Source organism: Perognathus longimembris, chromosome 2, assembly GCF_023159225.1.
Source record: "Perognathus longimembris pacificus isolate PPM17 chromosome 2, ASM2315922v1, whole genome shotgun sequence".
NCBI classification, from domain to species: domain Eukaryota; kingdom Metazoa; phylum Chordata; class Mammalia; order Rodentia; family Heteromyidae; genus Perognathus; species Perognathus longimembris.
In genome coordinates, this window is record NC_063162.1 from 5917647 (window position 1) to 5940857 (window position 23211).

Here is a 23211-nt window from a genome sequence, read left to right on the forward strand (position 1 = left end):
TTTACCTGGTTTTGAATTTAGAGTTTGACTGAATTTATATCTGTTATTCTAAACTGAGCAAAGCTTTAATAAAATCACCTTTTGGGTAGGTTTTTTAAAAAATAAAAAGCCAACATTGCATCATGCAGGAAGGGCCTACAGTGCGGAAGACTTGGTGGTCCAGGCCTCATGGTATGGATTTTTAGCCTTTGAGGGTTCATATGTAGAAAATGAGAAGTAGACTGTTCATTGGTTAGCACAGCTACTTAAAGTAGGAATTTTAGTTCTAGACACTGTCAAGAAAGCCTCAAAACCAGAAAAACAGGCTGCCTTGGATTGGAAAGGTGTTACAGCAAAGGAGCTGCCCATAACCCCCATCTTTGGAATTTGGTGAGACTAAAATTGTCCTGGAAGCAACAAGAATAGTGGTTGCAGTAATTGTTTCCAGGCTCAGGACCCCTGCATCTTGTTTTTTAAGTTGACCTGTAGGTTGACCCGATGAACTAGTAATTGCAGAAATAAACTGAACGTTTGCCAGCAGGAGTCACTCTAGGCCTCCTAATAAAAAGTTAGTAAATTAAACCAAATCCTTGAAGCTCGCAAGTGGCTGAGGCTACCGATACTGTGACACGATGGCTTTAGGGAAATGCTGGTTTAGTGTGTGTGTGTGTGTGTGTGTGTGTGTGTGTGTGAAGTGTAATGGCCCTTAATAAGGTGTGCATGTTTGAAACAGGGTCTCCATATGCAGCTCAGCTTGGCTTCATGAGCCTCCTGCCTCAGCCTCAAGCTAGCTGGGACTATAGGCATGGCCCGACACACTGGTCTTCCCTTGATGCATTTTTTTTTAAATGTATATGAATGGTAAGGATACTGACCTCTTGGCTCATTTTTGGCTTCCTGAGAATGGGCTGACTATACCCACATCTTGTCCTTACTTTAATGAGTGGGTTCACAGCCCCCCCCCCACCGGTGGATGTTGGTACGATCCTGGATCTTGCAGCCCGAGCCGGGAGTTAGTAGCCTGTGCGCAGCCCGCCCCCCCCCCCCCCCCACGGAGGCGTCTCAGCCCTTCCCGGGCGCGCACCCACCGAGCAAGCTCCCCCTCCATTTGCGTTTGATACGGGGATCGAAGCATTGGATTAAAACCACTTAAATGTTCCTAGGAGCCACAGAAAGCAGCTTCCTGATTTATGAATGGGGCCATTCAGACGGCGCAGACACGACCCGTGTAATGAGGTGCTGCGTGTTTTTGGCCGAGCAGAAGGACGCGACACCGGCGTCGTGCGTTCCCGGTGGTGAAAACCTCTTCTTTAAAAGTCTCTTTTTGGGATAGGGGTCGGCCCCCTCCCCCTCCCCCTCCCCCCCACCCCCCCCATCGGGGTTGCATTCCTGAGCCTAAGTCCGGTCGGTGCACACCCTCCGGTACCGACGTGCCCCCCGCCCCCCCATGCACCGCACGGTCCTTTATTTTCCCCCACTGACACCGGTCCCGCACGCCGCAAACGCGGGTTTCGGCGAAACCCCGGCCGCCCGGCGACCCGACCCGGAAGCCCGGGCGTCTGCACCCACGCGGCCCGGGCGGGGGACGGGGGTCGGGGAGGGGCGCCCCGCGGGGTCCCCGGGGGCCCCAGCGGCGCGAGGTGTGGGCGGCTGCGCGGTTCGCCCGCCCGCTGGACGCCCTCGGTCCCCGCCGGCGGCGGCGCGCCGCGCCCCCCTCCCCGCCCCTCGGCGGCTGCGCGCTCCGCTCCCTCGGCCGCCGCCGCCGCCGCCGCCGCGCGCCCGGGCCCCGACGCCGCGCAGCCGGCCGACTGCACGCAGCCGCGGTGGGGCGGCCCCGCGGCGGCGGCGGCGGGCGGCGGGCGCGGGCGCGCGGGCGGCCCGGCGGGGCCGGTTAAAGGGACGAGTTGCGAACAGTTCAGGAAGTGACAAGTCGATTTCCTCTCCGCCCGAGCCGCTCGCTACAAAGCGCTCGGCGCCGGCCTCTCGCGGAGAGCGCGCGCGGCGGCGGCGGCGGCGGCGGAGGACTCGGCGAGCGAGCGCCGGCGGTGACGGCGCGGGGCCCGCGCCCGGAGCGCCCCGCCGCGCACAGTAAGCGACCCCGGGCCCGGCCCCCCCCTCCACCGCCCCCCGAGGGCTCGGGGAGCCGGCTCGCCGCCCGCCCCTGTCGCGCGCCCCCCTTCCTCCCCTCGGGTCGCGTTCGCGCGGGGTCGGGTGCTCTCGGCCGGCCGGAGTCGCCCGGTGCCGGCGTGCGACTTGTCAGTGCGCCCCGGGGCGGGGGACCACCCCGTGCCTGCCGCCGCGGGGAGGGCTGCGCCCCCGGAGCCGGCCGAGCCCCCCCCCCCCCCCGAGTCCCCGCTCCGCGTCCCAACTTGAGCCGGGTTCGCGGCGGCGGTGGCGGCTCGGCGCCCCTGCAGCCGGCCGGCCCCGCGAGCCCCCGAAGTTCCGCATCGCTCGCGGACAACTCTTTTGTTCGCGGAAGTTTGAACCCAGCACCCTCGGGATGCGGGGCCGCGGGACCGGCCGGAGCGGCCGCGGCGGGGGCTCGTGAGGGGCGCCGGGGCCCGGGAGGGGGCGGCCGCGGGCCGGGCCTGCGGGAGGGACGGGACCGGGGGGGGGGGGGGCGCCGTGCCGGCGTGGCTCCCGCACATGGCGAGCAGGAGGCGCTGGCACCCCGGCCCGGTCACGTTGCTGCCGGTCCGTGACTCGCCCCGGGTGTCTCTCGACCGGGGCGGAGACGAACGAGGCGAGGACGCCCAGGGCGCGGGGAGGGTCTGCGGTTTGCCTTCCCCACACCACGCCGCCCCCCCCACCCCTCACCCCCCCGGCCCCGGGTCCTCCCCGGGCCCCTCCGCGTTCGCCGCTGCCCCTCTCGGACTCGGGGAACAATGCTCCAAGTGCGCGCCCGCCGTGAGCCCTCGCCACCCGACCCCCGGGTGCCGGACGCCCTCCCCCCCCGCCCCCCACCCCCCACCGCCGGGCTTCATTAACACGCACGGTACTTAGTACCGTGGTGAACAAAGAAAAGCGCTCCGCAGCCTTTGATGAATGGGATTCTGCCTCCTATAGGCCACGCCGCGAGTCCTCGCACGGTGCGGTCGGGACTCGGAGGGGTTGGGGAAAAGTGGCCCCCCGGGCCCGGTTGCATTCGGGGTCCCGGCTCCCGGGACGGGGCGTCGTGTGCAAACTACCGCGCTCGGTCCTGCAGCAGCAGCAGCCGCGGTGCGGAGGGGTGGGGGTGGGGGGGGGCGGGCTGACGGTTGTTCCGCACGGGAACGAGTGTTTGTTGGGGTTGTTGGGTGGTGGGGGAAAGGGACTGTTTGCTATTGACTGCTACTCGAGTTGGAATGGCGTTGTTGATTGGTCCGGGAAGCCCGGCGGACGTCTTGTGCAGCTTCAACCTAGTAGCTGACTTGCAAATGACAAGCGAGCATCTGCGCTCTCTCCCCCCTCCCCACCCGCCCCCCGCCCGCAGCCCCCCTTCCACCCCCTGGCTGGAGGGGATCCCGCACGCCAGGTCTATAAGAGGCCACCTGGTTCGAGGGAGGCAGCCCACCCAGGAAACTTAGACTCTATCTGGTCGGGCCAGGTTTTGGTTTCATTTTAATTGATCCACTTAAGCAAAAATTGATCTCAGTTAAAGTTTGGGTACTGAATTGCAGGCCTGGAGGTTTCTGTTTTCCTCCTTGGCTGTGGCGGACTGGATGGGTAGATAGAAAGCAGCTGCTGGGGCCGGTTGACAGGACCCTTTTAGTGGGAGAAGGATGGGTCCTGCCATCTGCACTGGTGTAGGGTCTGTGGACCGTCACCCGTCTTAGGGCATGGTCTTGCTTCCAGGGTCCTGTTGGAGCCTAAACATGTAGGCGAACACCTGTGTTTTTCTCTCAGATATTCAGAGAGCAAGGTAATTTTAAGCTCAGTTCAAACAATTTTGCCCAAGGACTTCCTGTCTCCATCCCCCACCCCCCAAGGTGTATGATCCTGATGTATGACCATTTTAACAGCAAAGGTAGAATTAGATTAAAAGCTCGCAGAAGTGGACTGAAGGTTGTTCCAGCCCTGTCAGATGCAGTAGGACATTTCACTGTTTTAATTAATAATGTTTCTAATCGCTTTATCTTTTCTATTTTCGCATTATGGTAGGTGGCTCCTAATATCATTTTAGAAGTTTGTGAAACTTTTGGGATGAGTTCTGAAGTCTTTGTTGTCTTCATGGTGACTACGCTTAACTGATGGTTTACAGGAAACCCTGGTGTTATTTCCTGGGCTTTTGCTCTTTCTCTTGGCCACCCTAACTATGCTTTGGCCTTACCCTCTCCTTAGTGCCATAGAAGCCTAGTGGGCTGGATGTCCTTTAAGTGGGTCCAGTGAGCAGGCGCCTGACCCGTGATGGAAGCACAGGAAAGGCCAGCCAACTCTCCTCCTCCAGGAGGCTGGAGGAGTGAGCTTTGTGTAAATACTGGAGCTGGCAGCAGGGAGCGCTGCAGAACTCTTAAAAAAAAAAAAAAAAAAGAATGTCCTTGTCACCCACTACTTCATCCTTGCACACTGCGCGATGGGCCCACCTTCCCATTGTTCAGGCGAAGTTTTATCCTGGCATTGAGGTTCTGGAGTTAAATCATCACGTTCTTTCCAGTAGAAGAAAAGACTGAAATAAGCAGTAATCAGGTCAGCACAGCCCCCGTCATTACCACCACCATGCACACCTTCTGATGTGTAATAAACCTGCAGGGATAATTTGTTACGTAATATGCTGATAATACAAGTTTCGGTTTTAGGTGGAAACCAGATGTGGAAGGACTCTTAATTGATCCAGTAACTTGGGGTGGGGGGGGGGACATTAATAGATGAGCACACTTCAAAGGTGGTTTGCTTTTGTTTCACCTTATGGGGACAGCCCTAGTCTCGACTTTTCCCAAGGTTTTGGCCTCTCAGCTTCTGCTTTGCTGCAGCTGTCCTTTCTGTCAGACTCCTCCTCTTAAAAGAACCGGTTTGTTGCCAGTGTAGAGCACATGGCTGGGTCTGGCTGGGCTTAGCACAGCTTAGCTCTGCTGGGCTCACTCCTCCTTGCCTTGTCCAGCTGCTACCCTGGCCTCCACCCTAAAATAGGGCCTGGTGGAGAGTAGCTGTTTAAGGTTGCTTAATAGATACACTTTTTCAAAAACCATTGACTGACCTCCTCTGATGAGTCTCTGTATTTCTTTCCTGTCTCGCGCATGACATCATGACATTGAGAAGGTACTTTCTCTACTATAGGGACACCCTTGTTGCCTTCCAGGTTGTGGGCTGTACTGTAATAGCTGATCCTTTAACTGTAGTTTCTGTGCATGCTGGGGTGCTGGGATGTGAGCTTGGGAAACAAACCCAGAGGCTTAGATACGCTGATGTGCTCTAAGACTTGCTTAGAAAATTTTTGTTTTAGCACAGTTTACATTAACATGATTAATGACCAGACTACTGAAAAGTCTATATTCAAAAGCAGTTTACCATTTCCTAGGGTTCTTCTGAGGGTGAAGTTAATTTTCTCTGCTAAACAACAGTGTTTGGAGGTATCTCCTTTGATACGAATCTAGCTCTCTTGTGTACCTGGTTTTTGGGGCCATGGTTTGGCTTTTGTGCGGTTTGGGTTGTGGTTTTGGTGATATCTGCCTTGACTTTAAGGAACCTGGGTCCGCAGGAGCCTGGAGTCTTGTCTAAGAAAGTTCTCTGAGGTCCTGAGGTGGCTTGGGATGGGAGAGAGATGAGGGTTCTTGTGGGGGGGGGGGGGGTGGAGGGTGGGGGGGGGAAGACTAGGGGAGTATTGCTGGGAGCTGTAGGCAAGAATATGCTATGTGTTTTCTTTTTTCCCCCTAGACGGGAATGGAGGTGCTTGAGGTTTTCTGGAAATTGAGGTGTCCTTGGGGTGTGTGTGTGTGTGTGTGTTTGTGTGTGTGTGTGTGTGTAAATGCAGGTTGACTAAGAGGGGAAATACTGATGGGTGGATCTGAAAGCAGCCTCAGAACCAAGAAAATAAAAACACATTTGAAGGGCTCTGGGAGATTTTGCATTTCAAAGGGTCTACCGTGTAGACTTTCACATCACGTCAGGGGTTACAGGGAAGTGTGACGGGCGCCCTGCTTCTTTAACCCTTCTCCCTCTGCCTGCGGTGGGGCTGCTGGGGAAGCCAGCATGCCTCCTGCGTGGGGGATGGGGACCGTTTGTCCGGAGCCTTCGGGAGGAAGCATCGTGGAAACTAGAGTCCCTCCCGGGCGGAGGTGTCTTCTAGCCTCAGGAGGAAAGGACTTTTTCCACAGTACCTTCTCAGGAGGGCAGAAGCAAATCCGTTCAGTAAACAGCCCATTTGACCCTAGAATGCAGCCAGTGGGCAGGCTAACCACTGACTCCTCCACTTGGACACAAAGAAACACACTGTGTTGTCCTCCTCCCCTCCCCCCTCCCTGCCCCGGCACTGGGGTGGGGTGGTTCCCAAGGGTGCAGCAGGCCAGTGTGTGCAGGCTGTTCCAGACTTCCTAGCAGCACCCCTGGCTCTGCATGGGCTCCAGTTCTCCACGCCAGCCTGCCGTCACAGTGGGAGACACGGAGACTCAGAGGCCAGGTATCTGGCCCAAGGTTGCACAAGCTGGAAGGCAGAGGTGCCAGTGGCACTTTCTGGATCTGTCTGGCTCCAGAGCCTCTGCTTTCCATACACCAGCCTCTTGATAGGTTGGGGGTGTGGGAAGATAGAGACACTAGGTTCTGTTTTATCTCAAAGCATAAATTTTGTTTAGTCTTGTTAACACTGCAGAGAAACTTAGAAAATCTAACGGCCTTTTCTCCCTGCCTCTCCCTTTCCTGTGGCTTTTTTTTTTTTTTTTTTGAGTGATTCAATTCTGTGTCTTCTGTAGGGCCAAATGGAGTGCCTTAACTGAGGAGACTGAAATGTTTTGCTTCATCCTTACAAAAGACAGATTCACAAGAAAATATAATTATTCCCAGTGACCTTCTGGGGAGAAACAGGAAATAAACCTGGCAGCTTGCTAGAAGCATCCCCATTTATTCAGATTCTGTTTTTCATTCACAAGTTAAGAGGCTTTCCAACGTTTTGTGTGTGTGTGCGTGTATGCGCACATTTATAATTTTGTTGTTTCAAAGTAAATTAGGTTGTGGTGCTTGCCACCTCAGGTTTATGCAATATCACATTCTGTTTACATGCCTAAAGTGATCAGATAACTAAACAAAACTGTACAGCTTCTAGTGGGGGAACTTGGTTCCCACAGCCAGGGCTGGGCAGAGGCTCTGCATTCTCTCTCAGAAAGATGGCGCTTTGCAGGGTTTTCCTGTGGTAGGAGCCAGTCTGCCTATCGAGGCCTGCCCGCCCCTGTTTTCTTGCCTTTCTATCCCTAAAGAGTTTCTGGGGGAGAACTGACTTTCTAGAAGATGGACTAGTGGCTCTGGATCTTGGCTACATTAGCATTACCTGGAGAGGTTTAAAAATAATTCCGTTGCCTGGGGTTACCTAAGACCATTATTACATCACAACCTCAGAACTGGGAGGGCCCAGCATTGGTACTTTACATAAAGTTCCGGGGTTGATTCTTTTCTCCATAAGGACTGAGGGCTGAGGGCCCAACAGCCCCCACGGTACCTCGCTTTCCTTGGCAGGGGATTAGGGCCTTCTTCTGCAGGAGTGGAATTTTCCATTGTTGCCATCTTGAAGAAGGAGGACCTGAAAGGTATCCTGTCCTGGGCGGGGTGCCTGCTGTGACGTCATCTAGACAGTTCCCATGTGTGTTTCTGCTGGGCTAGCGCAAGGGCACGCCTACTGCCGTCTGGTCAGTGTGGCCTTGAGCCACCGCCTTCTCTGCCATTGGAGAGGGCAGGTGCTGCCCAGGCTGTGGTTTCAGGGGGGGTTCTCATGCAGGTACCGCCTCTGCACCAGCCTGTGGACTCATTCCTTTGGAGGCCTGCCCCCTTCCCCGACGGTTCCCCCTGGTGAGGGGAGGAGGATGAGGAGGAAGGTCCGGTTTGGGTTGGTGAGTCTCCCGGAGTGACTAAGACCCTTTTCACTGGCGTTTGCAAATGAGCATCAAACTTTGGCCACCTGGTTGTACTTGGCTGCTCAGAACCATCCTCCCACAAACATACTTGAGATTACATTTCACAGAGTCGGCCAGGGCCCTGCTGATAGAAAAGCCTCCAGAACAGAGATCTGACTCCCAAGGGGTGATAGGACTCTCTCAAGGCCACATGCCAATGCTCAGAGGGGTAGCCTGCATCTCCTGAGTCCCTGCATACCGCTTTCTCTACATAGCTCTCCTTCCGTCTGCAGGTCAGTCTGCTCTCCCAGCAGGGTAACTGAACCACCTTGCTGAGTCCTGTAGCCGAGGGACACATGCTCAGTCATTCTTGACCTTTCTTCCTTAACTTACTTTTTGTCCATCTTTCTGTTTCTCTCTCTCTCTCTCTCTTCTCTGTGCTAGGATTTGAACACAAATCCTTGTGCTTGCCCTGGGTCTGCCCTGTACGGCAATTCTGCAAAGCTATGATGAAAGGCATGTGCCACCGCACTCAACTTTTGTATTTAGATGGGGTCTCTCTAACTTTATGCCGGGGTTGGCCTCAAACCACATAGGCCCATTTTGTTGCCGAAAGCACTGCCGTAGTGAGAGGGCTGTTGGGACTTGACCTCAGCCCCATATCCTTCCCACCACGCCCTGCTTCCTTTCCATCAGTGCCTGCCAGGGCACAGGCAGCAGACTTTGCGCTGTAAGTGATCTATGCCAGCCCGTGGTAGCTGTCTGATGACAGCTCCAGAGGGGCTTGCGTGGCCGTGTGGCAGCACTACTGGCTGGGACCTTGAGCTCCTTGAGTCCTGGTCCCTGTACGGAGGAGGGGGCTTGTACGGGTTCTGGGTGCTGCATTTGCCCTGTCCAACCCCCCACATGGAGGCCACCCTCCTAGGCTGCCCCCCCCCCCAGGCTGAAGCGTGGAGTGCCCTGCCCGACAGAGCCCAGCCTGGAGAGGCTTGGCTGCGGCTGGAATTCCCCTTGCTCTGGCATTCGAGTTGGCCAGGGGCCTGGGAGTGGAGGGCGTTGAACCTACTCTGCATGTTTGGAGGTGGAAAGGATGATGTCCTGCCTCTGTGCCCAGGCAGGAGAAGGGGCCTGTCTCCTGGGAAGTGCAGGCAGCAGATTCTGTGGTTCAAAGTCCAGAGAGCAGAATGCCAGGAGCCCCTCTGCTGTGGTACCTGGGGCTGGGTCCTGGGAATCGCCCTCCCGTGAGATCTGTCTCATGGTCAGGTGATGGCATTTTCCAGCTACATGGTGGCGGGGACAATGCTGCCTGCTTGTGCCTTTCTGCCCTGTTTCTAGTGTCCTTAGGATGATGGGGGGGGCTGTATAAAAAGCCCCCCCACAAGGACAAAGTACCACATGGGGGGATCTGAGAAAGTAGGTGCTCAGCAGGCACAGGTTTGTGCCATGAGGTCCAGGGCAGGCTACATGCCAACAGCTTTCTCACAGGTGCCTGGAAAATGGGAACTGATTGTGTCATAGAAGAACTTGGACTGGAAAAGTGGGTGAAATCCAGGTCTGTATGATTTTGAATAAAGGCAGCACTCAGCCCAAGCCTGAGAGTCTCTGGGTTCAAATCCCAGGCCTGCTGTTTGTTGACCTGGTATCTCTGAGCAAGCAGCTGTCCTCATCTGGAATCTGACTGCTGCACTCAGCCCCATGTGTCCGGGGCACTGAGTGACCATTTAGAGCCCAGTGGACATTAGTGGTGTACTGTCAGTAGGTGAAAGACACAGGATAGAACACATGGCACTTGCACTTGGGCTGAGCTCGGCTGGATGGGTCAGAAATAAAATGCAGGCTCTGTACACTCAGCATTCCTTTTTCCTAGAGGGCTCCCATTTTCTCGGGAGGAAGGGTGACAGTACGTGTGAGAATTTAGTTTGTAGCCTATCCTTTCACAATAGTTAATACTGATGAAATCTCTTAAGCTTCTCGTCAGGAAACAAAATCTCTGTTTACCAAAAGTGATTTAGTCTGGTTTGTAGAAAATTAGATGCATGTATAGGTTAAGATGTGAATCTAGCTCTGCTCTGCCCAACAGCTTTAGTGAATGGTTTCTCTGGAAATGTGATGTGACTGAGGCTAAGGGGTCCATTCTCTACCTCCTAGACTTTCTTCACTCTTCCCAGCTGATGGCTTTCATTTTCCCCTTCTCAGTTGTGGGGCTCTGACAGCTATAGTCAGTGGTCAGTGTCCTCTTAGTACATGTGAAATGGTTACAGCTGGTGGAGTGATCCCCCAGCCCCAACTAGAGTGTGATTCTCAACACCTCCAGTCCCCCACCCCACCCCTGTGTGACCATGGTCTTTCTAAGGAGTGAGGCCTTGTTCAAGTTCAAGGACACCTTGGAAAGGATCCCTTGACTTAATGGCCAAGGGGGGGACTTCCCAGTGGTCCGTGGCCCATGCTTTCACGGCCGTCCACCCTGATACCTCTGCCCCCCCCCCCCGGGTCTTGTGTCCCGAGCTCTCTATCCCATGAGGTGGACAGACTTGATGGATGAGATTTTCTTCTGGGCCATGGAAAGCTTGGGTACAGACCCCTTGGCATAGAGAGACCCTCTGTCATATATTGGATGCATTTATTGGCAGGAAGCAGTCCTGTAGAGGACTTTAGTTCTCTCTACGCGGCCCCTGAGGTAGTTGTGCTTGGCTAGTCTTGACACAGACTGTCATGGTGGATAAATCCTGAAGCTGTGTGACTGAGGGCTGATTCGAGAGGCAGTAGAGGCACTTGGCCTACCTGTGGTCTCACTGGATGCCTGGAACTCATCAGTCAAGCCAGGTGTCTCTTCTGACCTTCTTTAGGTGTGTTACTACTTCTGTGGAGAGCATAGAACATGTCTCCATGGTGGAGGTCTCCAGGCCCAGCTCAATTAATCAGTGTCTAGTAAATACTGTGTGTGTGTGTGTGTGTGTGTGTGTGTGTGTGTGTGTGTGTGTGTATCACTTTATTAGGCCCTGAGAACCCACACATGAGTAAACTGAATCCCGGTTTCATGGTACTCAGGCTTGCATTATGACTCATCAGACTGTAGTTTTTACAAAGTTATTACAAAGTCCCAGACACAGGGCAATACACGTAGTAGAGAGAAGTACCCAAAAGGCACTGGTAGTCACCATCCTATAAAGTCTAGGAAGGGGGCTGGGGATATGGCCTAGTGGCAAGAGTGCCTGCCTCGGATACACGAGGCCCTAGGTTCGATTCCCCAGCACCACATATACAGAAAAACGGCCAGAAGCGGCGCTGTGACTCAAGTGGCAGAGTGCTAGCCTTGAGCGGGAAGAAGCCAGGGACAGTGCTCAGGCCCTGAGTCCAAGGCCCAGGACTGGCCAAAAAAAAAAAAAAAAAAAAAAAAAAAGTCTAGGAAGGTACATACACTACGATGGAAGGAGGAAGGCAGGAAGGTTTCCTGGAGGAGGTGACACCTGACCTGAGTTTTAGGATTGAGGGAGTGTAAGCTGAGCAGAAATGGGGAGCAGTGTATTCATTCCAAAGCAACAGGCAGGGCCTGGGAATATGGCCTAGTGGCAAGAGTGCTTGCCTTGTATACATGAAGCCCTGGGTTCGATTCCTCAGCACCACATATCTAGAAAAGGCCCGAAGTGGCGCTGTGGCTCAAGTTGGCGGAGTGCTAGCCTTGAGCAAAAGGAAGCCAGGGACAGTGCTCAGGCCCTGAGTCCAAGGCCCAGGACTGGCAAAAACAAAACAACAAAACAGGCATTCGGGGCCCTGGATACTGGTGAGAGGAGTACAGATGGGAGAACTAAGCTGGTCAAGGTCAGGGGGTCAGCGGAGCACAAGATGGGGGATCAGGACTGTGCCCTGAAGGGCTGGGAAGAAAATTAGTGACCCTGCGCAGTGGTGTGCTGATGCCAGCAGGATTGAAGGCCTGTCTGGCGCTGGGGAGTGGCAGTGCAGAGCGGGGTAGGAGCAGACCAGTTGTAGGCCACTGCGTGACATGGGGTTTGGGGGGCTGACAAGCCATTAGCTGGTGAGTAAGTACCCAGCTGTTGTTCAGTTCACACTGGAGCTGGACCTGCGCACATGGAGAGGCGTATACCTCAGGGGCAGCTTGTCTTCCCCAGTGGGCTTCATTAGAAGCCATCTTCTGGGAGACACTGCTCAGGCACTTATCCCTTTGACCTTGAAACAACCTTGGAGAGGCATGAGATGTGCCACCAGCATGGCCAGAGTGATGGGGGTGATGGGGTCTTGTTTATTTTAGTCACAGCTATAGTTTGGTGGGGGCACCTAGGCATTTCAGGCACTTTCTACATCTGTGCCTGTGCCGGGGTTAAGGAAGTCAACATGTACACAACATTTAGGCCTGGCATGAGTTGAAGCAGTCTGATTCATTGTCAAACTACTTTTTTTTTTTTCTTAAAGGGGGGAAAAACCACATCTAACCATGTTGGTGTGATTGGCAAGGGCCTTGGGCGCCCCTTGGGCTCTGTTGCGGCATGTTGTTGAACGTGGGGGTGTTGCTGACATAGGCGCTGGGTCACCTGACTGCTGGCGGCCAGCACTCAGGAGCCCTGCTGCCCTCAGATGCCAGTTCAGATTCCAGGCCCAGTTGACTCTGTGGCACGTGACTCGAGCCAGGAGGAGAAAGGAAGGGAAGTACGGACCTGAGAGGAGGCAGGCCTGCAGTCCAGCAGCCTCTCTTGGCCTTCTGGGGTGTCTTTCCATACCCGTAGCTTTTGCTCATCAGCATTGACTTCTGAGGAGGGAAGTACGTAAGTAAACTGCAAATGGTCTCAAGTCCGGCAGTGAGCCTCCCTGTCTGCAGGGCTCCCAGGGACACTAGAAAATGCCTTCACCTGGCAGAAAGGAAAGTAAAAGACAGATTGGGCCTGGCTGAGCTGGAACTGGCCAAAAGGTGAGCTACAACCTGTAGTGAAAGGGCAACATGGCCAGAAATAGGAGCTGAGACTGTGGGTCAGACGCCCAGGTTGCTGAGTGTGTGGTAGGCCACACAGATGAATGGGTTTTAACTTGCCTGGGCGGGGGGGTTAAAATAGTGTGTGTGAGGTTCGGGCATGTCTTTGTGGGTTGCAGGAAAGACTTCAGGAAATCACTGTTATGTGACATGATCCAGGAACAGCAAAGTCCCGTCTCATCTGCATAAAGCATGGCTAGCAGGTGGCTGCTCTTTTCCCTTCCTGCTCAGCCCTGACCCTGTTGTGTGGAACTTGGCCTGTCCCTTCCCCTGCACTTGGGAGCAGATCCTGCCCAGTTTCCAGGGGGTCCGTGGAGTATGGGGAGACCAGATGAGTCCTGCCCAGCAGGCAGGGAGGGACGTGGCCAGGCTTCACGGCCTAGCTTTCAGCCTCGATTTGGGGCCAGGAAGAGAGATGGAGGGCAGGTATTGCTCCCTGGGTGGCTGCGGCCTGTCTCCTATCTGGCTTTTCAGTTTTGGGCCTAGCCCCCTGGTTGCTGTGGTGTCACCTTGGAGGAGAAGAGGCCAGTCCCAGTGTGCCCTCATCTAGGGGATGACCTTGGCAGACCTGACTGAGCAGAGGGAAGAGGAGACCCGGGGCTTTTTCTGCCTGCGTGGGAGCTGGGACAGTGCTGAGCAGAGGAAGCAGTGAGCCCTCAAGTCAAGGTGGAGCTGGCTGCTCATGTTGGATAGAAGCAGGTGAGGGTGTCTCTTTGTGGCCCCCAGTCCAGAAAGGGAGATAGTGATTTCCAAATCTGGACCACAGTTTGCTTTTTACAAATTGATGTTGGAGCACATAGCACCTCTGGCTCCCTTCCTGCTGTGCCAGATGATACCTTGTAGATGGTATTTACTACCTGGCCCTTCACAGAAGAAAAAAAATAGCCTGCCCCTTTCTCTAGGGGGTTACTCTGCACTCTAGACTGTGCTGTTCAGCATGGTCACATGGAGCTGTTTATGTTTAAACTAGTAAGCCCAGATGAAATGAGAAATTCGGTTCTCCAGTGGCGCTGGCCGGATGGCAAGGGCCCAGCAGCCTCTGTGACGCAGGCTGGATAGTGCAGACAGACCTGGTCTTCGTGGCGGCATGTTCCACTGGGTGGCGGTTCCCCAGTATGCCGGAATCCAAAGCTGAGAGAGGCAGAAGTACGGAGTAAGCACTGAATGCAGAAGGCCCCCAGCGCTTCCCAGCCTAACCATACGGAATTGGGAGCTGTGCCCTCTGAGGTGACAGAGAAATGTCTGTCAGGACCTAGGGAACCTGGGCCTGATATGCACATCTACCCTCCGCCCCCTGGCCTGTGACCTCCTAACAGGCCTCCCTCCACCCTGCTGCCCGTGACCCTTGCTTTTCCCTCTTAGCTCTGAGCTGGCCCCTGTACCTCTGCCACACCAGCCCCCCGAGTGCTTACATGCTGGGCCCTGCAGAAGTCTGCAGAAATCCCCTTTCCTGTGTTGAGGTCGGGCTCTCCGTTGGGCCATCTGGACCTGACGGGTCCTACCGTGTTTCTGCTGTGCTGAGATGGGGAGATTTGGGATTTGCTCCGGTGGCGATGTCTTATGTGGGCAGCAGATGAGGAACCAACCCCTCTATGCCCTCAGAGTATGGCTCCTGAGTCATGTCAGGAAGGAAGAAGGGCTCCAGGTCCCTCGTCTGGCCCATGGCAACGTGGCTTGAGTAAGCCACTACTGTCAGTGGCAAGCACCAGCTTGGGAGCTGGGCTGACCTGTGGCTGTGGTCTTAGGTGGGCCAAATGTGCTCTGCGAGGAACTTGGGGAGCTACTGAGGGAGAGTCGTTTTGAGGTGTATAAGCACGTATGGAGAGCATGCATTCTAGTCACTGGAGCCAGAGCTGTCTGCACACCTGTGCATGCTGACGGACTGTGGGCAGAGCTGCCTGGGCTGCTTGCTACAGGGCAGGTTGTGGTCTGGGCTGGCTGCCATGGTGTCTCTTGAGTTAGGTTGTGCTATTAAGAGCCCACTGTGTATGAATATCCCCTCCTAGACGATGGCCAGTTCCTTTATATGAGGATGAAACATTTATAAAATGCAAGAATAGCTGCTGGGAGGACTTTGCAGGCCCTTAGGTCATAGGGAAAAAAGGCAGCAGCCAGATGGGCCTGACAAAGTCAGTCCTACCAGTTTGGTAGAAGAAGTGCCTGACAAGGAGGAAGGAGGAAATAGGGGCTAGAGGACACTACATGGGACCATTTGTTCTTTGTGCTTTAGGAGAGGAAATGGTCCTGGTTGACCCTGAAAGACCACATTCGGTGGTATGTCCCCCTCTCATCCCTCTGCAGTGGACGGTGAGGTGAACAGATCAGGATGTTCCTGGAATACTCACGGTTGTCCCAGTACTCAGAGGCTAATTGTGTCCCCCCCCCCTGCCCAAACTAGTAAGTGTACAATGGAAATTATCTGGCTATTCACTTGGAGTGGTGCCATTTCTTGAGCACTTGCTAGGTACCAAACTTGGTATACATTTTCTCATCACATTGGGTCATTATCCCTGCTTTACAAAGAAGGAACTGTGCTTGAACTATGTCCTGGAGAGTGTGGGCTATGGTGGTCTGGGACCTGGTGTGGAATCCAAAGCTCACCTCTCCTACCAGCCATGCACCACATTTTTAAAATAACCTTTATTTCACATGCATTACAGAAAACAGAAGCAAAGTGCAAAGCATTACTGCCACAAGCAGTTCAGTTGGACGTGACTGTCTAGATCCTCCATGTACACATACCAATCCCTTTCAGGTAGCTGAGATTGCATGGTATGTCTCATGCTTGTTCCCAATGTTATGATTTCACCAATTCAAAATCCCAAAGCTACACGATCACATTTTTATTGTGGCCTGTGGGCAGAGAAGTAGGTTGCTCTCTGTGGGGTGACATTTAAGAAAGCCAACTGCCTCGAACTTTCCCTTTGAATGTGTTGTTATGGTACAAGAAGTCTTCATTTGTCTTGGGCTATTTTGAAATAAAAGGCAGGAAACTCCCCTCTTGTTTCTATATCTCGCACAGAAGTCATCAAAACAGAATCCTCTGTTCTGCGCCGAAGTGGAAGGAGAGAGCAGCTGCTGTGCTCACGGTGACCCAGCCAGAGCCAGGAGCCTAGAGGGGCCGGGGAGCCAGGGCTGGCTGTCCTGGCTGCTGGGCTGCTGTGTTCAGTTGCATTCATTTGAAGTAGTTGGTGTGGAAACTCTTTCCTTTCCCCACCCCACCTTGTAGGAGAGGCCAGAGGGATCTTCCCCCTCCTCCACGCCATGTCATGGCTCAGGATTAATTTCTGCAGTCTGTGGTGGGGGACTGCTGTCCCCTGGGATTGGGAGCCTCATGTGTCCGCTTTAACATATGTGGAGCTTTAGTTTGAGCTCTCTATCACTTGAAGGCCTGGCTAACTCACCGTGAGCTGGGAACCGTGCAGGTGGGCAAACGTGCCTGAGGACTGCTGAGACAAAGCAAGGCCTGTGCTCTTTTAACTGAGGTGAAGACTTGTGCTGTTTGGGTGATCCTGGAGGTCTGAATAAATAGGTCTCAGTACGTAGGTCAGAGTTTGTACACTGGTGCTCTGGGGCCAGATGTAGCACTCAGACATGATCGGTTTGGTCCAATGATGCTTTACCGGTTTTGGGATTTCTTCACATGTAAGGGATGGTATGAAGAAGTCTAGCTTTTGTTTTTTTCTTTTTATCTTTTGGTGCTATATAGTCAGGTGACAGGACTTAGACACCTCAGGGCTTTAAGCTTATTCTGCTGGTGCTCAAACACTTGAGCAAGTCTCTGGCCTACCTTCTTGTTAGGTAATTGCATGGGGGTCTCATGGACCTGATCAGGCTGGCTTTGAATTATGATTCTCCAAGTCTTAACCTTCTTAGCTAAGATTAGAGGCATGAGCCACCAGTGCCTGGCTAAGCAATATATAATACATAACACATAACCTATATATTATGTTTATTTTTGTCAGTCTTGGAGCTTGAACTCAGGCCTGGGTGCCGTCCCTGAGCACTATTGCCCAAGGCTAGCACTTTGCCACTTTGGACTACAGCCCCATTTCTAGTTTTCTGGTGGCTGATTGGAGATAAGAGTCTCATGGACTTTCCTGCCCGGGCTGGCTTCAAGCTGAGATCCCCAGATCTCAGCCTTCTTAGTAGCTAGGAATGCAGATGTGAGCCACTAGTGCCTGGCTTAGCAAGATTTAAAAAATATTGTTCTTACCTTACAGCTAGCTCTACCATGGTTAACCGTAGCCGCTATGAGCAGGGCATGATCACACTGTTGCAGCTTCACATTTATGTTTCTCAGGAATGGTGAAGGTGTTCAGAGAACAGGTTCAATATTGCCTGCTCTCCACTTGATTCGGTGCAAGGAGGGCCAGGGTGAATGGCAGGTAGTTCTTAGTAGAAGTGCCCAGGCTGCTTTTTGTAGTGCTCTGCAACAGTTGTGCTAGTGCTTGTGCTCACAAGGAAACTCAGGCATGCACTAGTTCAGAGAAGTCAAAATGCTCCCTCAGTAACTCTAATGGAATGTTCAGACGTGTTCCTGAAGACTCTAGCCAGTCAGTCCAGGTCCTTTCTGGCTTGCCTTTCAGGTTTGCCAAGTGACTCTAGGGTTCTTCTCTCTCCTTCTCCCCCAAAGTCACTCAGTGCTTTACCCACTTTAATCTCAGCCCAAAGATCTTCCCTCCATGATTTTAACAGATGTTGCAGGGTTCTGTGAAAACAAAAGATTTTATCTTTAAAATTGTCTGGACAGTCTCACTGCCATGTATCAGGTAGATAACTTTGCTGATGCTCAAGAACAATTGCTCGGGGTAAATTAAAACACTTCTCTGAGTCTTATGATGCAGTCTTTGTTTGTTTGGTTTTGTTTTTGTTGCCAGTCCTGGGGCTTGAACTCAGGGCCTGAGCACTGTCCCTGGCTTCTTTTTGCTCATGGCTAGCACTCTGCCACTTGAGCCACAGCGCCACTTCCGGCTTTTTCTATACGTGGTGCTGAGGCTTCATGTATATGAGACTAGCACTTTACCACTAGGCCATATTCCCAGCCCCTGAGGCAGTCTTTTGTAGGCTTAGTTAAGCAAGTGAGTTAGGGATTCTCTAAACAGAAATTTGTATTTCTTAAGAATTGTATTTTTGTGTGCACATGTGCCAGTACTGGGACTTGAACTCAGGCCCTGAACACTGTCCCTTAGCTTTTTAGCTCAAGGTTGGTGTTCCACCACTTAAGTAGAGCTCTGCTTCTTTAGTGGTTAATTGTAGATAGGAATCTCACAGACTTCACTACCTGGGCTTGCTTGCTTCAAACCATCATTCTCAGAGCTCATCCTTGTGAGTAGCTAGGATTACAGATGTGAACCATTGGAGTTCAGGCTAAGAATCACGTTTTTCTGTTCAGATACTCACATATATTCTAGTAGTAATTACCACTTTAATTATAATCATTTTGCTCAGCTTTGTGTTTTCCTTCTCCTGTGACAAATACTCTACAGGTATTTTTGTGTGTGTGGTACTAAGGGCTTGAACTCAGGGCTTTATGCCTTGCTTACTCCACTGCTTGAGCTATACCTCCAGGAAAAGCCTTTTCTGTTCCTTTTGTGGGGGTGTCAGTATCTGAGTTTGAACTTGGGGCCTTTCACCTACTCAATTTGCTTGCTTGGCCTGGCTGACATTCTATCATTTGAACACCTTCCAGTCCAGCTTGTGTGTGTGTGTGTGTGTGTTCGTGTGCGCGTGTGCTTATGTGCTGGTCTTGGGGTTTGAACTCGGGTCTGAGTACTGTTCCTGAGCTTCTGTGCTCCAGGCTAGTGCTCTACCACTTTGAGCCATGGTGCCATTTTCAGCTTTTTAGTAGTTAATTGGAGATAAAGAGCATCATGGACTTTTCCTGCCCAGGCTATCTTTGAACTGTGATCCTTAGATCTCAGCCTCCTGGGCAGTATAAGCCATAGACACCCAGCTTCAATCCAATCTTCTGGTGGTTATTTTGAGATGGAGTCTCACAGCTTTTCTGTCCAGGCTGGCTTTGAACCTTTATCCCTAAATCTCAACCTCCTGAGTAGTTAGGTTTTACAGGTATGAGCCACCAGAGCTCTGGTTATTATCATTATTATTTTTTTGCCAGTTGTGGGACTTGAACTCAGGGTCTGGGCACTGTCCCTGAGCTTCTTTTTGCTTAAGGCTAGCACTCTATCACTTGAACCACAGTGCCACTTCTGGCTTTTCTCTTTATGTGGTGTTGAGGAATTGAACCCAGGGCTTCATGTATACTAGGCAAGCACTCTACCACTAAGCCACATTCCCAGCCCCCTCTGGTTATTTTTGAGGTAGAATCTTGGTTTATTCCTGGGCATGTCTGGACATGATCTTCCTTTTGAGCTTCCTGCTGTGCTTCCTGTCATAGCGAGGATGACAAAGGAGCACCACCATACCCCACATTTTCTGTTAGACTTTTTGCCTGGATTAGCTTGAACTGTGATCCTCCAAATCTCTGCCTCCCATGTAGCTGGGAGTACAGGAGTGAGGTACACACACCTGGCCCTGCAAACCATTTTTTTCTTCCGATGGTCACCTTATATCACATGGTAACCTTTGGACTTCTTAGATGTTTTGTTGATTTTGAGCCACATGCGCCCTAAGTCGAATTGCTTGGCAGCCCTGCGTGCAGCAGAAACGTGGTATCCTTCTCATCCTGCTTCTCATCCTGCACCTTCAAGATGGCTCAGCCTCCGATTTGGCTAGGCTGAGGCTCTGGAGAAGTGGTTCAGAGAGGCTCTGATGATGCCAGTGTTCATCTTGAGTGCACTTTGGAGGCGGTTGGAAAGCCCTTAAGTGGGAGGACTAGTCCATTTTCCGCTCACTTGGGCCTCGCCTAGAGGAAGTGCTCACTTTACCCCATGGCTTTTGTAAGAGACTCAACTTAGGGCTTCTGGTTTCTTCTTTACATTGCCTTCCCACCCGCTAGGATTCTGAGGACCAGGGGCTGCACCGTGACAGGTTGTTTTAAAATTATTTTTTGTTTAATCGATTCCTAAAACGAGCTTGCATTAGCTATATAAGGTGCACTCTGAGAGTTTCTGACTCAGCAGTCCGGGATGGGGACAGGAGCTCCAAGGTGCTGCTGCTGGTTCAGTGACCACACTTAGGCCCCACATTGAGGAAGCGGGTGCCAAACATGAGTTTTTGCCCATCAGGCATGTGGCTGAGCCTGAGCCGTAGCGCACCCGGCTGCCCATTTTATGAGTGTGACCTTCTCTTTGATTGCCACTCTGAGTGAGGCTTGTTCAGAACTTTGGCGTCTTATTTTCCTGGAAACTTCACTTAGATGCCCAGAAATGTTTTGTTTCCTAGTCAGCCATTTTCATGAAAGCAGTTTGTCTTCAGACTCCCATTCTGCTAGTTGGAAACGCATTATTTCCTGTCTGCAGTGAGTTCTTTCTCACACGCGTCGCCACTGACCATCTCTGCCTCTCCCCTCTCCTGATCAGGTCCCTGGATGTCCTTAGGAGAGGTCAGAGTTTTGAGCCTTGATTTCCCAGGTGGATTCACTTTAGCCGCTGTCACCAAAGAAATGCTGAGGCTTGGCTAAGCAGCAGACAGAACTGGCGTGAATACTCTGTGCTCCCCTGCTTTCTGAAGCGAGCCCCAAGTGGGGCTCCCGTGGACTCCAGAGCCCTGAAATCCATGTCCCCACATAGTAGTAGGACCCAGGATGCCAGCAGTGCCCTCAACCAACTGCCTCATCCTTTCTTTTGCCTGGCAACCTGGCTTTACCTTCTAGAAGTGAAAGAGACCTTGTGCTGGCTGGGGAAACTGAGGCCCAGAGCCAGGAAGTGATGTGCGTTGGGTCTCTGCTGGATCTCAAGTGGGTTAGTGGTGGTTAGTCACTTGCCGTGAACGGCTCCGTCTCACTTACGGTCATTGGTTGTCTGGAGTGAGTGTGAAATCACTGCTGGCCCGTGTCCTTGGCTTGAGATGGACTCGCTCTGTAGTTTCCGCTCACTTTTGTTTTGTAAAAGGAGTGTTCCCCCACCCCCTTCCATTCTCACAAACTAGGGGACATTAAGTCAGTCATGGTTTGAGCTGGGTGTGTGTCCCTGCCGTTGCTCAGACTTCTGCCTGGGGCACCATTGCCCCGCCTCCCCCTGTCCCTAGTTCTGGCAGCTGTGGCACACTGGCCTTTGTGTTTCCATAGCCGTCACAGCACATGGGGCACACGTGCCCTGCACATGCCTCCGTCACATGTTTATAACTGCCAAGTCCGAGATGGTCACGACTTTCTCATAGGGGACCCAGGGTGGCCACTCCCCTCCCCACGGCACAGCACAAGGACTGTATTGTCTGTCAGCCTGCAGGGGTAGCTGCCTGGGTCAGGCCAGGGGCTGTAACTTGGAGGTAGACATAGCCACTCTGAAGCTTGTTCCTGTCTTCTACCATTTTATGGAAGGGAGAAGTTGGGAGTATTGTCAGGGCCCCTGGGTGCCACCTGGCTTTGCTCAGACTGTGCCCTTCCTAGCTCAGCTCGCTTATCTGGCCTCTTACAGGCCAGCCCTGGCAGCTAGGAGTGGAAGTGGAGCGAGTGATACCGACGGTGGGAGGCCATCCTCTGGCAGGCCTCCTCCTCCTCCTGAGCCTGTGTGAGCTGCTGGCATTGGCCAAGTGCTCTGTGTTGCACCTGTCTGGGTATCAGGGCTTCCTTCCCCCCTAAAACCTGGAGTGAGCCCTCAACTCCCAGCTCCTCCACAGCTTGCTGGAGTATCCCACATGTTACTTAGTAGCTTCCTTCTGGAATGCTCTGACCCCAGCTCTGGATGCTGAGCTCTTACACATCTGTGAAGGTCTGATTAACTCGTAGCCCCTCCTCCAGGAAGTCCCAGATCCTAAACTGTCTTCTTGGGATTGCAGGCCCACTCCTGCCTGGAACTCATCTTACATTACCTGTGCCTTGTGATAGCTCTGTTTGAACATTCAGTGTTAGTGTGAACTTGGGTCTAAACATGGGCCTCCCTTCCTCCCTCTGTCCCTGGTACAGCCAGCCCAGTGAGGGTTAGGTTTGGGGTGGGACTGTGATACCTGGATGACGTAAAGATGGAAGAAACACAGCAAGGAGTATACCAGGAGATACCTGTTAATTCAAATGGACAAGAAAACCCTTGTTGTAAATGTCCGTTCTCTTTAGGATCACATGTACATTGGACTTTTCTGGGACATCTTTATCTTTGGCTATCTTCCTCACTCATAGTGGGGGCTCCCTTGGGCAGTGTCCAGGGCTATCTAGGTTCTGCTGGGCCTGGAGCTAGCCCTGAACACACTGCTCATGACAGACTGGCCACAGACTCTGGCTTGTTCTGAAAGCCACACAGGGGAACAAAGCCTTTGGTGCAGTGGGGGGGGGGGGGGGGCTCTGAGCTCTCCTGTGCCAGGTGGGTGCAGGCTGCTTGCCCCTGGTCATGGAGGCCCTGATGAGTGTGGGCAGGCTCCCCAGGGAGTGTCAGTGTTATGGAACAGAGGTCTTGTGCCAACTGCAGGTTTTGTCAGCCAGCTTCAGCTCAGCCCTCCAAGGATCTGGAGGTGCAAGGCCTGGAATTAGGGTGAATACTGCCACTTTGTTATCTGTGGGAAACTCCACAGACAAGATAGATTTCAGCATCTCGTGGTACCCAGACGGTTGAAACTTGACTGAATGTGGTGGGCCGGTGTGTTGCTTGGTTTAGCAAAACATTTCCTGAGCAGCTCCATGCCGGGACTCAAAGGATTAAGAGCCGTTCATGCCTTCAACAGCTCACAGTCAGGTGACCGACACCTGTGGTGCAAGCTCCTTAGAGAGGCCTATCGTCTGTGTGCAAAGGGCTTCCTGGGGGAGGAGATGGGAGCTTGAGCTGAGAGGGGTTAGGGGAGAACTAGCAGCAAGTTCCATTCAGAGAGGCCAGTATGAGTTCAACACTGGAGGCACAGAACAGCGCGGGATGTTTTGGGGACTGCGTTCTCATGAATGTACAGTGAAAAGCAGTTCTCTGCCTCCTCCCTGTCTTCCAGCAACACATTTCCCGCTTCCATTTGCTTGTTCATCTTCCCAGAGATAGTCCACACATGGGCAGATATCTGTGACTGCATCAGTACCTCTACCTTGTATGTATTGGTTCCTAAAAATGTGTGTTTCTTGCGTGGACCATTACCTTATGGGTGGCACAAAGAGACTTCTTAAGGAAGTCTCTTCTTTTATCTCTGTTCCTGCTCCCCACC

General features: G+C 52.9%; 1 protein-coding gene across 5 annotated transcripts in view; it reads left to right on the plus strand.

Annotated features, from left to right (window-relative positions):
* The first annotated feature begins 1794 nt into the window (after positions 1 to 1794).
* Positions 1795 to 23211, plus strand: part of Fam53b (family with sequence similarity 53 member B) — a 102407-nt gene continuing 80990 nt past the window's right edge. For 2 of the 5 annotated variants that reach the window (XR_007209825.1, XM_048338061.1), the window contains exon 1: positions 11856 to 12912. The gene's annotated coding sequence lies outside the window, so the exon portion shown is untranslated. Of the gene's footprint in view, positions 2068 to 5398; positions 5403 to 11855; positions 12913 to 23211 lie in introns of those variants that run through there. The other 3 variants (XM_048338063.1, XM_048338062.1, XM_048338064.1) reach the window with 3 other exon arrangements.